The sequence below is a fragment of the Miscanthus floridulus genome, chromosome 14 (assembly GCF_019320115.1).
Source record: "Miscanthus floridulus cultivar M001 chromosome 14, ASM1932011v1, whole genome shotgun sequence".
Lineage (NCBI taxonomy): Eukaryota > Viridiplantae > Streptophyta > Magnoliopsida > Poales > Poaceae > Miscanthus > Miscanthus floridulus.
The window spans coordinates 49,651,338-49,665,428 of NC_089593.1; the positions used below are offsets into that span (position 1 = coordinate 49,651,338).

At 41.3% G+C, this 14,091-nt stretch overlaps 1 long non-coding RNA gene and 1 pseudogene across 10 annotated transcripts; one reads left to right on the forward strand and one right to left on the reverse strand.

Annotated features, from left to right (window-relative positions):
- Nucleotides 1–4,058: 4,058 nt before the first annotated feature.
- LOC136504620 (uncharacterized) lies at nucleotides 4,059–11,639 on the forward strand. 10 transcript variants are annotated; one of them, XR_010770935.1, is made up of 8 exons: nucleotides 4,059–4,706; nucleotides 4,826–4,950; nucleotides 5,022–5,224; nucleotides 5,973–6,030; nucleotides 6,233–6,310; nucleotides 6,949–10,024; nucleotides 10,132–10,277; nucleotides 10,891–11,639. It is a non-coding gene; the product is annotated as an uncharacterized lncRNA (long non-coding RNA). The 10 variants fall into 10 exon arrangements; XR_010770938.1 differs by having other exon boundaries at nucleotides 6,949–8,069; nucleotides 9,774–10,024; nucleotides 10,132–11,639; XR_010770937.1 differs by having other exon boundaries at nucleotides 6,949–7,058; nucleotides 7,928–10,024; nucleotides 10,132–11,639.
- Nucleotides 10,018–13,560, reverse strand: LOC136504619 (cyclin-A1-2-like; annotated as a pseudogene).
- Between the last annotated feature and the right edge of the window lie 531 nt (nucleotides 13,561–14,091).

Below are 14,091 nucleotides of genomic sequence, written 5' to 3' on the forward strand. Positions count from 1 at the left end.
TGTAGGTGTATAGCAAAATTTTGCATACTAAAAAGCAAATGGGATAACATAAACTTCTTGGACCCCTTGCGAGTCAATGAGAAAACATGTTTAGCCCTCCATGGATGTGACGTGGAAGATCTGAAAGAGAGATTGATTGCTGTTTTTGATGAATTCAACAAAATAATCTAGCGAGCCTCTGGACCTAAAAGAGAGATTATTGTAAGAAGTCCGAGAAGCATGCTTCATTTTATCGAATAATTTCTTTTATATTTTGAGGGATCGAGATCTAGATAAAAACATTTGAACTGTAACCGTAACATTTATAATGTTTAATATTGATGGATCTGTCGTCTATGTAGCGTATATAAAGTGAAACCTGATTTCACAAAAAAATATAAATTAAAATAAATTATAAAACAATAAAATACGAACGGGCCATTACTGCTAGTAAGCAACAAAATGGCAGTGATGGCCAAGATGGCACTGCCGGCTTGAGCCACAAACCGGCAGCGTTGGCTTAGCCATCACTGTCGGGACTTGTCACAAATCGGCAGTGATGGTTACGACAACACTGCCGGCTAAAAACACAAACCGACAGTGATGTTCGAGGTTACATTGCCGGGTGGTCTCATGAACCAACAGTGTTGGTGAAACTGAACTCTACCGGGCTGTGTAAAAGACCGACAGTGAAGTTGAAGAACACTGCTGGTTCAGTGATAGCTAACCCTCATCACTGCCGGTATGGTTGTGCCGGTTCAAAATCTGGCAGTGATGAAGTGTTTTAAACCGACAGTGAAGTGCTATTCTGCAGCAGTGAAACACCCCCACGTTATAAGCTCTCTGGTCGAATAGTGTGGTGTGGCACCTGACACGTCCAACGGGATTTGAATGGACTCCTCCGGCGGGTGCACGTCCGGTGCACACCAGAGGCCATTGTGCTCGGCTGAAAAAACGGCAAGTCTGCACACAATCCGACGCATCCGGTGAGCACATCTGGTGAGTGCTAAACAACCAAAATAAGTGTTCAATTAAATAGATCCAAACATAAAGAGATTCAAAATTATCATCCAGAACACATAGAAAGGGCATTTAGCTTACCAATTTAAAAGTGCACAAGTGACAGACCACATATTTAGCGCCACATGCATAGTCAGCCCGATTACAAAGTCAGGTTTGCATACAAAAGATGGTCACATTGACCTCATTACTAGTTTAAACATTGTTTGATCGTGCAGACCTCAAATACTACAAAAACATGTCATACAGATGCAAACTCAACAAAAATTAAGTTTTTTCTTGCTCCTAGTTCCTATCGTGGGGCTAGAAGGGAAACTAGGGACCTTGCTATGGGTTCCCATATCTGGACTACCCAAGGCATCACAATTTTTCTTCTCATTGCAACTCTTCTTCGCAATTGTCTTTTTTTTGAATGGCCTTCTTCTTGTGCTCCCACTCACTTATGCTCTTTTAAGCTATGTGCTGCTCACTTGGTCCACTAGGGCACGTAATTGACAAAGGCGGTATTTCTTCTATTTGAACTCCAAATGAGATAATCCAATTTTTTTTATCCTCTCGACAAAAACATATTGGTAGAGTTCATTATGCACTTTAGCTATTTTTGTTGTCAACATAAGGGTCTTGAGATAGGGTGGGTAGAAAATTTTCGGATGGGAGATATTTTTTATTCATTCACTCTTTTATAGTAATAGATATCATAATATATTTCTATATTAAAATGTGACAAATAATGCTTAAATATCTAACAGTAAGCTCTACTGTAAACTGGGACCAAAACTCCCGGAAAAAAGGACAAACATAATTCTGGTAAACAGAGTAGTTTTCATTGATAAATGAAACTTAATGGAATGTTGCAACAGTTAAAATGAGCACTGTTATAAAATGTGGTGCACTTATGAAATTATCATCAAACTTGCAGCCATGTACATGTGACATGACACCCAATTTGACACCCCTTGCAGGACTCAAACCTAAAATGGGTCTCCAACACAATACCTATAGCTTCCAACAGAGTATCTATATGGAAGACCTATTTTGGATGTCAGGAGAGGCATAACACAAATCTGAGTATTCTCTCTCCTGGAGACCTATTTGCAGAAATGGTTGTCTTTTGGATCTTGTTGTTGTTGGAGAAGACCAAAAATAGATATTGAACCATTTGTCTGTAACGCTACCCAAAGAACGAATATGTGTTATATTTTGGGTCGCGGTTGTTGTAGACAGTCTAACCTCGAGGTATTGTCACTCTAGTCTTATGGAAAATTCGATGTTAGCTTTACTGCAATACTCTCCGATTTACACGCACCTGGAGTAATATAATAAAAAAAACATGTGACCTTAATCAGGATAGGGTGGAAATGGAATGCTAATTGCAGTCTTTGTATCAAACCAGAAACTGTGAACATCATCTTCTTTGGTTGTCCTTTAGCACAATATGTTTGGAGCTGTCTTCGGGATGCTCTAGGGTGGGAAGCGTTCCCAACTTCTGTTCAAGATCTGACTTCTAAAGGGCTTTCGGGCCTCAGAGCTTGGGCATGTTCTGTTTTGCGGGGCTGGCCTGGGCCATCTGGCGCAATCGGAACAAAATGGCGATTGAGAAATCTTTCCCAGCTACTCCAAACATAGTGATTTATGCTGATACAAATTTTCTGCATACTTGGGAGGACGTCCTCAAGGAGGACAGAATCAAGACTGGATGCACAGGAAGAGAACGACCAGCGAGCTATTGTCGGAGTCGGATGCTGTGGTTCTGTAAGGCGTAGCTGAGGCTGGATGTTTTATTTTTCTTTTGACTAGATAAATGTCCGTGTGTTACAACGTTGAAAAAAACATTATCTTGATAATATAGATCTGAATGTGTGATATGCTAAATTACTCTGAAAAACAATATTTGATTTTGCAATATCACTATTATACGATTCTTCACACCTCTCGTGCTGACTAATGCGGTGGAATTTGGCTTATGCTAATGCTTATAAGAGAAAAACACCGTTCGTTCACTGAAAAATACTACTGAAGTAGTGCTGCAGAAATGGGCCGGAGATTCTAAGACCTGAGGCACGTGTATATCTAATGCACACAGAGACATGATTAGTCTCAATATTTAGGCTCCGCACGACCTAGCCCCTATTGTGCTAAAAATACATGGCATGGTTATTTTGAACAATCTTTGTTGCTCTGATGAGTAATTATTGCATGGTTAATTAGGCAACACTTCCTGCTGACTAATCAAAATGTAAGTACAGGTGACGCGACTGAAGTGTTTTATTGTCTTCATCTTTGGGTTCCAGATTTGCCGATGCATGGCCGACGGCACCGGGATCGTTCAGTTCCAGACCGCACGATTCGAGTCTGCACTTGCACGGGCGTGCCCATCGTCCGCCCAGTGTTGGAGCACGAGCTTCACACGGCGGGTTGGCCGCCGGAGATCAGCCACGACCACCGGGAGTACGCTCCACTCCTTGACCCCGGCAAGGACAGGGTGAACTCCAGACGACGTGTTTGCGCACTATGCCTTCTTCTACGGGCCCGGCGAGCGGCGATCCAATCGTAGGCCCCGGCCGCCCTGTGCTCCACCGCCTCGCGGTCGTCCGCCTCCACATGTTCGTGAACGCCCGTGTCAGGAACCGGAGCAACCGGCCGGTGCCCGCGGGCTACAGATGCAACGCGTTGCCAAGGCGCGGGCGTCATGTAGGGGAGGGAGGGACGGAGGGGCGAGCGGGGCAAAGGGAGAACGCGCACACGATTGATTACCTTTCGTATTCCTGTGGTTCCAGTTGATGTCGATCAATAGGCTCGTATCAAACTCGGAGTTCCGGGCGCGCACATGAAGAGAGTTTGGGCGTCCGACGACTTCGGGTGCGCACACGAAGGAACATGGACGAAAGCGGTCCGTATTGTTTTAGGTGGTGTATATATATATATATATATATATATAATAATAATCAGTATCCGCACCCGAGCCACCCCACCTGGTCCCTCGACTCCCTGCGTTTTTTTCCTGCCGCACCCACCTCCTCTTTATCCTTCCAGTTTTTTTTTCTGATGAAAAAAGTTTCTTTTTTCCGTTCCAATCTCCAAAAGTCCAACTCGTCGGGAGGAGACGGCGGTTTCGCCTAGCTCGCCGCCCCCACCGCCGTACGAGCTCAGCTTGCCACCCCCACCTCACGCGCCCAGCTCATCGCGTCCCCCTCGCCTCCTCCGACACCTCCGCAGCCCACTGCTGCTTCTGCAGTCCCAGCGTCGGCGTCGGCGATGGCGCTGCAGGGCCTCCGCCGCACGAGCCCAGTTCGCCCCCTCCCCCTCGCGTCCGCAGCCTCTGACGCCTGCGAAACCTTCAAACGCTGCCTCTGCAGCCCTGGTGGCGGCCTCGTCGGTGGCGCTGCGGGTCACCGGTTTCTTCGATCCGCTGCCGTCACAAGCATAGATCGCCCATCGCCGCCGCCTCCAACGCAGACCCCAGATTGCCACCGCCCTCGCCGCACGATCTCAGCTCGCCGCTGCCCCTGCTCCCTGGTTCGAAGCCTATGAGCTCGTCGCACCTGGGCCCGCCGGTCCACCCAACAACCCCGTACTCTTCTCACCTCATTAGGTTGCCGCTGCCTCGTGCCGAGGCCGAGATGTCTAGGTGATGGGGGGCTGGAGAGCTGGTTGTGCGAGCAAGAGGGACTCTGCTCGCCTTGGCGTGGTCAGCCCCCTCCTCGCAGGTATCATATCCACATGATTTGTTTTAATTTTTTCCTAAATCTTGCCTAGATGTGTGGAGGGAGAGTTGTGATTTTCTCACATATTATAACCTGACATGAAAATTGCATGGCGTCTGCAGGATCCATGGAGGGAGGCAATAGACATGCGATTCATTGTAACGATGTATGATGATGTCCATGTTGCGGGACAGATGAGTCCCCTCAGCTGTAATCCTGTATTGCCTCACATGATTTATTGCTGAAGGTTCGTTTGATACATGGAGAGGGCAGATTTGTTCTGATTTTTCTGAGGTAAACCATCTCACACTCATGCAGGTTGTCATTGTTAGGACCCATGTAAGAGGGCAGAAGGGCATGGGAGAATCGACATGCAATCCATGAACATGCACAACTGATTTGAAGGTTCTCTAGGTTAATTAGCTAGTCCACACATGCTACAGCCAAACCAGAATGCATCAAATGTGCTTTTACTTTTCAAGTGTCAGGCTACTGTAGTGGAAGAGACGAGCAACTTAGAGGTTTGATCCTGGATTCTTTCTCTGTTATCATGCTCCAGCCACGTGTTTCTTTATTTGGTTTGACATAGATTTAGCAACAACATGGCATTTTTCAGATCTATGATGACAGGCATAGAAATAGATCAATGAGACTATTTTGATCTTGTCAATGTATTTGCGGTCTTATGTACTTATGAGCTTGCTGAAGTGGTTGTAATAATGAATCACACCTAAAGAGACACTTACCTAAGAAACTATCGTACATTTATTCCTAGTAACTTGTAATTATTTTTGGTAAAACATATATTTTCATATTTGAAATATTACCTAATCAGTGTAGTGTGTCATTATGCGCAATAGCCAATAGGTATTGTCTCTTGTACTAGTTAGATCAAGTTTCTGATGAACAAGCATAAAGTATTTTTCTTAACCATAGTTCCCTGCAACTGAACTGAATCTTCTTAGCTTAAGGAATATATCAGTATTTTTTTTCATCTCACAAGACCTAAACTGTTTGTTGGTAAGACCTAATCAGCTACACAATGCAAAATTCAAATGTCATATCATGAAAATTTTATATGATAATTTTCTTTCACGTGAAGTCTCAGCTTATAAATAATGTTTGTCTGGATGTAATCTCATATGGAAAGCTATATTGCAATATATATTATTCTTTATGTGATGATTTTTTTCTTAAAATTTCTTGTCAGTGTCAGGAGGACAGGAGAAGTTATTTATCCTCTTTTCTCTCTCTTTATTTTTTGTGCAGATCCCATGCGCTCGCCATCAAAGCATCCTCCATCTACTCCCCATGATTACTCACATAGGTAGTTTCTTCTACTATTACTGATTTATTTGTGTGGCTAATTATGCTTGAAGATTTACAAGAGTATAAATTTTGCATTTGTTTCCATTGGAAATTAGCTTCTTTTTCAGCCTTGCTAATTTTCCAATTTTACACATTTAATTTATGGTTGTTGTAGCTTCCAAATCATTAACACTAGTTATTTCTGTTTTTTATCATTTTAGTTAGCCTTCCACCGGTATGAGACGTCTGCTTCTTCGGCACTCCATCAGCAACAGTGGTGTGCCGCTAGCACGAAAAAGGTATGCTGGAGAATGTTCTACACTTTTTTGGACTTATCACTGTCTCCATCAGTCATAAATTTGGCATTGATTTTATGATTTATCTATCTTGATCTATGTATGCACTTGTTGATATTACAGATTTAAGGTTTCTGACTGTTAATCATTGTGGTATGCTTTTGACAATTGCATGTGTGAGCACCTGATGCTCATATGCTCTTGAATCCCAAAGCCGATCATTGTTGTTCATATGCTCATGTATTCTAAAATTTCTGTATGCTATTATGCATGCCACTTTGCTTCCTGTAAGACCATTTGTATACTGCTCATATGCTCATCCTTAAATATGTACATCGTTGTATCTTGTCACTTTGATACGCATTTCATGATTAGAATTTCTCAGAACCTGGAAACTTCATGGATGCACATTGTATCGTATCTGATTCTGCTTGGTTGCTGTTCAAGTTCTTAAATTAATTATCTAGCGGTCCCTAAAAGTATTTCTGCTATCTTAGATAATTCAAACTAGCAGATAATTAAATATCTAGCAGTCCTTAAAAGTATTTCTGCTCATATGCTTCACGACAGCTAGTTGAAATATTGTCGATGTATTATCACATAATATCATACAATAATTGATTTGTTGTTTAAAATTACAGATTTATTAGCTCTTGGGTTGTTGAATCTTAGTCAAATTGGTACATGTTGAATTAATGAATTATATGAAGGCGCTGCTAGCTTGCTATGGGCGATCACTTTTTAATAGTAGGTACCATCTTCATTCTTTAAGAATTAAATTTGTCATATATTATTCATTCGGTGTGGGCTATCAATGAGAATGTGATGTGCGTATTTGATTTTTTTATAATATTAGTTATGTGTTCACGTTCTGCCCCGCTAAATTTTTCTGGTTCAATTGAAATAGTTAGATGAATGTGATTAACATTGGATTAGACATTGTGCCACCTTATAGTTGAGTGCCTGTTTAGTTCCCAAAATTTTGCAAAATTTTTTAAGATTCCCCGTCACATCGAATCTTTGGACGCATGCATGAAGCATTAAATATAAATAAAAAATAAAATTAATTACACAGTTTAGACGAAATTCACGAAACGAATCTTTTAAGCCTAATTAGACTATGATTGGACACTAATTACCAAATAACAACGAAAGTGCTACAGTACCATTTCCCAAAAAACTTCGCCAACTAAACCAGACCTGAAGTGGAATTCACTTGATTTAGCATCTCTACAGAAATATAGAATGCATTCACTGAAGTTTTAGTCTTAGAATATCCTTAACCTGAAGCTGAATTTTTTTGAAACAAAAATTATGTGTGTCTGAGGATTTCTTCATACTAGTCTTCTCTGAGCTCCTCCAGCACATAAGGTTCTCTCTCCACCCTCTTTTGATTCTTCATGCTGTTGGTACATTACCATCATAGGCGGTGACATTTTCCGAAAACAGTTAGAGGTTGAGTTGTATATGATTTACATTTCTCCTTGGGATTCACTTCAGGATTTGTTTGTCCAATTGTCTATGTTGTGTTCATTTCGTGCTCAATATTGTTGATTATGCTTCCTCTGGTTAGACCTAATATTTTCATCATTGTTATTTATCCTCTTTTCTTTCTCTTAGTTTTTTGTGCAAATCTCACTTGGGCACTAGCGCATCCACTTGTGGTGCAATATCTTGGCCATCAATCCATCTATCAGATATAGATTTCCTTGGCTGATCTCGATAGGGCAGTGCCAAGAGAAGCCACAATCTTACCACCTTGGTAAGTTCTATTCCTCATGTACTCTGTTTCTAGTTAGACCTTATGCCAGTATTGGTCATTGCGGTTAATTTTAAAAATCCTGCACTCATGTGAACAGTTCTACCGCCACCTGTTTACTGAATTGGGCTTAGTCCACTACATGCCAATGTATATTCATGGCCTCCCTCTGTCATGTTTTCTCCATCATGTCTGATTGGATCAGGATCTTTTGCTTGTGCTCATATTCATGGCTCCATGCTATTCTGTCTCAGTTTTCTCTCCTTGCCTATATTTTCTTCTTTTCCTCTTCATAATTGCACTTCCCATTTTTCCTTTTGCCATGCAAGATACGAACATGGTAAACAGAGCATGTATATTGATATTATCTTGTTTTAGGAGGAATCCCTGAACTTATTTAGAGGGACCGATCAGTTTTTTTTTCAGATACACTATTGTTTCATTCGCTGACATGGGGACAGTGTCTTTGGTGGATGGCAGGCTCGATTCTGCTGTGGTTGCGAGACACATGGCTAAACATATATATAGTTACAAATATACGTGACCATGTCCATATGTTTTATGATTCCAAGCGATTTTTTTGGTCACTTTCAGAATCATGTCAGTATATATGTGAGGAAATCATAATAATTTGTCACTTACTGATTTTGTACGAAGATATTTAGTTTAAATACATAATTCTTTAAACCAAAAATTAAATTCTGGACATTAGGAGCTTATCTGTGCAGTCAAGATGTGCTAGCTAAGCTCAATTGGTGCTAGTATTTACTTTTTAGAATACTATGATTGCAAAACCTAAGATGTTTTTATGGTCAAAAGGATTTGTGTTGAACAAATGTTTCTTTATGACTGCAATAAAACTGTGTCAAAGGAACCTTGTACAGAAATAGGGAATCGTCACGGTAACAAAATATTATATTCTGTCTTTGGATTGGGACAGAGAAAAAAATTGAGAGCCTTGAGGTTCTAAGCTTACCACCATGCATGAATTTTTATTTAACTTTGCCTACTGATGTGAGCTCTCACCAGTTACATATTTTTTCTAATTTTATTAGTTAGCCTTCTTCCACCAGTCGGTGATGTTGGCCTCATGCGCACTCGATCAGCAACACTAGTGTGCCGCTAGCATGAACAAGGATGTTGTGTATGGTGAAACCGGCTAAAAACAATAAAAAAATCGATATGAAACTCACGCAAAAAAAAAAAAAAAATCACTGAAAACACATGCTCGTGTGGGCAACGAAAGAAAAAAAATCGGACAGAAACGCAAAAAGATCGGCCAGGAACACAAAAAAAAAAACGGCCAGAAACATAAAAAAAAATGGCTAGAAATAGGCATGGAAGAAAAAAAAAATGGAAAAACATCGCTTCCGGTGGCCGAGCAGGTGGACTGCGAGTGGAACCTGGAGGGGTCGGGTACTGAATATTATTTAGTAGGCAGGGTGCCAACTAGCGCAGTCGGTGCTCCCCAAGACAAGTTTATGGTGTGTATATATAACACACACACACGATAAACTTGTCTTAGGAAGAGTTCCCCAGTGAGCTGCTCTCGGTTGATGTGTTTCTTTAGGCTTAACTAGGGCTTGTGTGGGTGCTTCTTTTGTTAAACTTGTTTCTTTGTTGAGAACTGGCAACCCCAGTCTGCAAACTCTGTTAATAACTTTCCTAAAAGCAGAGGTAATCACATCTTAAAAAAAAAGGGTCCAGCTACGTTGTCTTATAGGAAAACATAGCACAGATCATCACAGACACTGGACACCGACCTCGAATCTATGCTCGGCAATCACCTGTGCTGATCTGCCCTGCAACCTAGCATTTGGACCATCGGAGGAAGAACTCAGCAAGCAAATATAGCTTCTTCCGGATTCTTTTTCCTCTAGCATGTCGCGTCTTGGAGGAACCCTGGAGGAATTGACGCTGGAAAACGCATCTTTGCTACAGATTTGCACTGAGGAAATGTGAGGAAGAGGACATTGTTAGAATTTGCAAGGATTCTTGTTAATCCAATAAATTTGGGGAGCACAGCCAGTTACCTTGTGCTGACCGTACTTTTCTCTGATTGCAGGAAGGTTATTTGAAGGATCATCCCTGAAAAGGTGGCACAGCGCATTTACACACTTGCCCAATTCTGACGCTTTGTACCTTGTGTAGTTAGCAAGGGTGGGATTCTGCTTCCAAATTGCAATGAGAATTCTATGTTAACCCATTCAGGTATTGATTTAGCAATATATATATATGCGTACAGCAACACATGAAGCCACTTACCCAAGGATGCTTTGTTGGATATAGTATAAATTTTGCCAAGATAGCTGAGGCTGCTATTAGTGAAGGAGGGTAACAAAGTAGGTTGTACTCCAGCAATGATAGCTCAGCGACATAATTTGCTAGAACCTCGATATAGGCCGGATCCTGTAAAAAGAGAAGTGTCAAGTGAAATGAAATAAAATATCATTTATACCTTATAGCAATGCAATAACCCTAACTCGATTAAAAAAAAAAGGGTAATACCTCATCACATGTTTGTGCAGCACGGAGAAATCTTCTATTGTCAGCAAGAAAAAGAGTTAGTTAAGTTCAATTGTACTAATGATTTTTTTAAGATGAAAGATCAGAACCTCAAAAAACACTTCGCTGTAGGCGCACTCGTTTGAAATTTCAGGCAATTTAGGACAGAAGCTTCCATTTCTAAAACCTGCTCATGTGTAAGTTTGAGAGTGCAGTGATGAATAAGGGACTGGCATATTGTAGTGATCTGACAGATAAAAATAAGAAGCTGCTGGAAGTAACGTGTTACAGACCTCATCTCTGAAGTATGTGTTGTCAGTTATGTAGCAGAATTCTTCTACCAGTCACATCTCTTCATGTTTTCTGAATCAGAAGTTGTCGGAATGTCAAAAACAAGCGAACACTGTAATTCTATTGAGAATAACTGGGAAAGAAGTCAACTAGGTGGATCTTACGCTGCAACAAACATGCATGCAACACCAAGTAATTGTAGCCTTTGGCGACTGATTTTGTTGACAGGAAGATAGCGGTCGATGTAGTTAACAGTTAAGTATAAAGTATCAGGAACAAGGCGATATTCTTCAGTAACCTTCACATGGGAAAGGTGTGGATGCAATGTTAGGTCAAAGAAGAGTGATGTGCAGGTTTTTTACGTAAATTTATTTGGTGGAGCAGAAAAGCTTACTTCAACCATCCAATCTATCAAAATAGCTCTCATGCTTGGGATTACATCCTTTTGAATCTTTTCCATATAATCTGCGGACGGCCTTTTCTTGCTCTGCTAGACAGCAATGCAGCACTATTAACAACATGCAAAGTAAGCGAAGAACCAGGGGATCTAAAGACGTGCAGAGGAAGAAAGCACGGCACATGACAGCCCGCGACAGAGTTTGAGCAGAAGCGATGGAGATGGATCGACGACTCGTGATATCATGTAGAAAGGTATACGAGGATTGTAAAACTCCTCAAACTCTTAGGGTTGGGTGTCCTATATAGCCGAAACGGCTTGTGTTACAAGAAGTCATGTATAAAGTATAACATATATTCATCTAAAAATGCCTAGCTGAAACCAAAGACTTTTTCTCCTCGTATCAGATTAATACATTCATATGATCAAAACCCAGTTCAATACATTTTTAGATAATGGAACAAAGTTCCAAAACCCAGTTCAATACATACATCAACAAAATAACTTCAGAAAATAATTAGTTGCCCCTACCATACTGGAAAAGTGCATTGATATTGATCAAACATAACTACAGTAAATGTTAATTTGGCACCATAAGTGTAGAGCTTTTGCCTGTTGATGGATGTGATCAGCCCCAACAAAAGTAAGTTGTGAACCAATTCTTTGAATCTTCCCTAAACATGTCTTTGCTGCTGCTGTTGTTCAAGCATTTCTAAAATATTTTTTGATTGAGGAAAATTGTTTGGGCACAGACACAAAGACAAGAATGTTTCACGTCAGCCTCACGCATGAGCATGTAAATGTCAGAAGCAAGAGTATGACACATCTGTGGATTTTCATTGTTACTGTTAACAGCACAAACACTGTTGATTTCCATCGGAACAAGAGCATTTTTCTACCACTTAGTTCCTTGTAAAGAAAAACAAAAGATGCATACTTAATGAGCCACAGCTAACAAAATATGCTAAGCACAAATCATAACAAGACTTTCAGCAAATTAAACAAACTATTACCATCTCTATCCTCTGATATGAAGGTGTTGATTTGCCCGTCGCTCCAATGATGTGAGCATTGACGAGTCACCATCAATGTTTTCACAGTCTGGGCTTTTCATCAAGTAGGAGTTTGACATCTTCCCATTGATGGAAATTGAACCTCCTGAATATGTAGGAGATACAATGCTGCTGCAGGGTGCAGTTGCAGGCACAACATTCAGAACATGCGAAATAGTGGCCACTTTCAGAGGAGGGAAATTGTGCTTTGGTGCTGCGCTGTCATGGTGAGATACGGTTGGAGCTGGCTTAGTAGTAACCAATTTCACACCACAAGCTGGATCCTGAACAGAGCTTGCATTTGAAAAAGATCGTCTGTTCACAAGAGCAGCTGATGTAGCTGAATTCAACTTCTGTGAAGAAAAGGGATTCCGTCATGCTAAACTTCTAAATTTGGGAACCCAGTAATTGGGCTCAAATAGGAGAAACAAAGTACAGTGACACTACGGCTGCATACTATCACATTGCCAAGAGAAATTCGAAGGCAAACAGATAAAATGATTGACACATTATAAACATTGAGTTGAATTTGCCAATACGTTTTGTGCAAACAGATAAAATGATTAACACATTGTAAGCATTTTGAGCTTTTGACCATCAATATATACGAATAATTCAATGAAGAAAATATACAGACCATGATAGAGTATTACAATTAGCAAGAGAAAAGAATAACGCTACTGAATTTGCTAAACTGATTGTTTGGTACTAATAACAGTTCTATTCTCAAAAATCGACTAGTTGACTGAAGTACTGAACCGCAAAATCCGACAGATTCTGCCGAAGTTGATGAGGACAAACTACTCTACTAGTAAAGTGGACTCATTCGCATGAGCCAAGCCAACAGAGCAGAAATGAACTCCCGTAACCACATTTCAGGATCAGAAAAATCCCGAACAAATACAGCAGAAATACAATCGACCAATCCTAAGAACAGCCGAGACTCGAGAGGCATAAAGACGTACGGAGGCCGCGGTGCCATTCGGTGCTGACGCTACCTTTGTGGAGCCGCCGTCCCTCCCTCAAGTTGCGGCAACGTTGGTGACGTCGCCGAGCGCGGCCCGCTTATTGGCCTTCGCCTTCAGTCCTATGCCGGTGCTCTCTACCGTCCCCACTGCGGGGCGCTTGGCCGTCGCAGCCCTCGCAGCTGACGACGAGCGGCGGGAGGCAGCTTTAGTCGACATCGGCGAGGGGATTGACTGAAAACGGGAGGAGCGGACGAACGAACAAGGAGGAGCAACTGAGCAAGGAAGGCTTCGCCGTTTTAATTTTTTTCAAACCGTGGAAGTGGAGGGAGGAGGATGATCTTGGTGAGATATACGGGCTGAGTGAACGTTAAACAGACGTGGGCCCCACATGGCAGCTGGTCATCCTGCAGCTGCCGTGGAACAGTGTTCGTAGCATTCCTTCGTTGATGCGATGCGACTGCTTTGCCATCCAGTAAGATTACAGAATCAATACTACCATTAGTGATTAGTGCAGGAATAATTTGTAGTTATTAGTACTATATTCTTCACATATACAGATGTTGAATATTTTTTAATACGGATCTAGATAGAGAAAAACGACATAAAACATCAATTTAGTGTCCATATTTATTAGAGACAAATACAAATACGAATATCCATATTAAGTTTTGGTAGATACGGATTCGGATAATCTAGATATCCGGACAACCATTTCCACCCTACTACTAGACAAGATCCAACTATTTGTGGATTTTTTTTGCTTCTCTTAAGGCATCAATCAATAGAAGAAGCAATGGAAATGCGAATGTCTT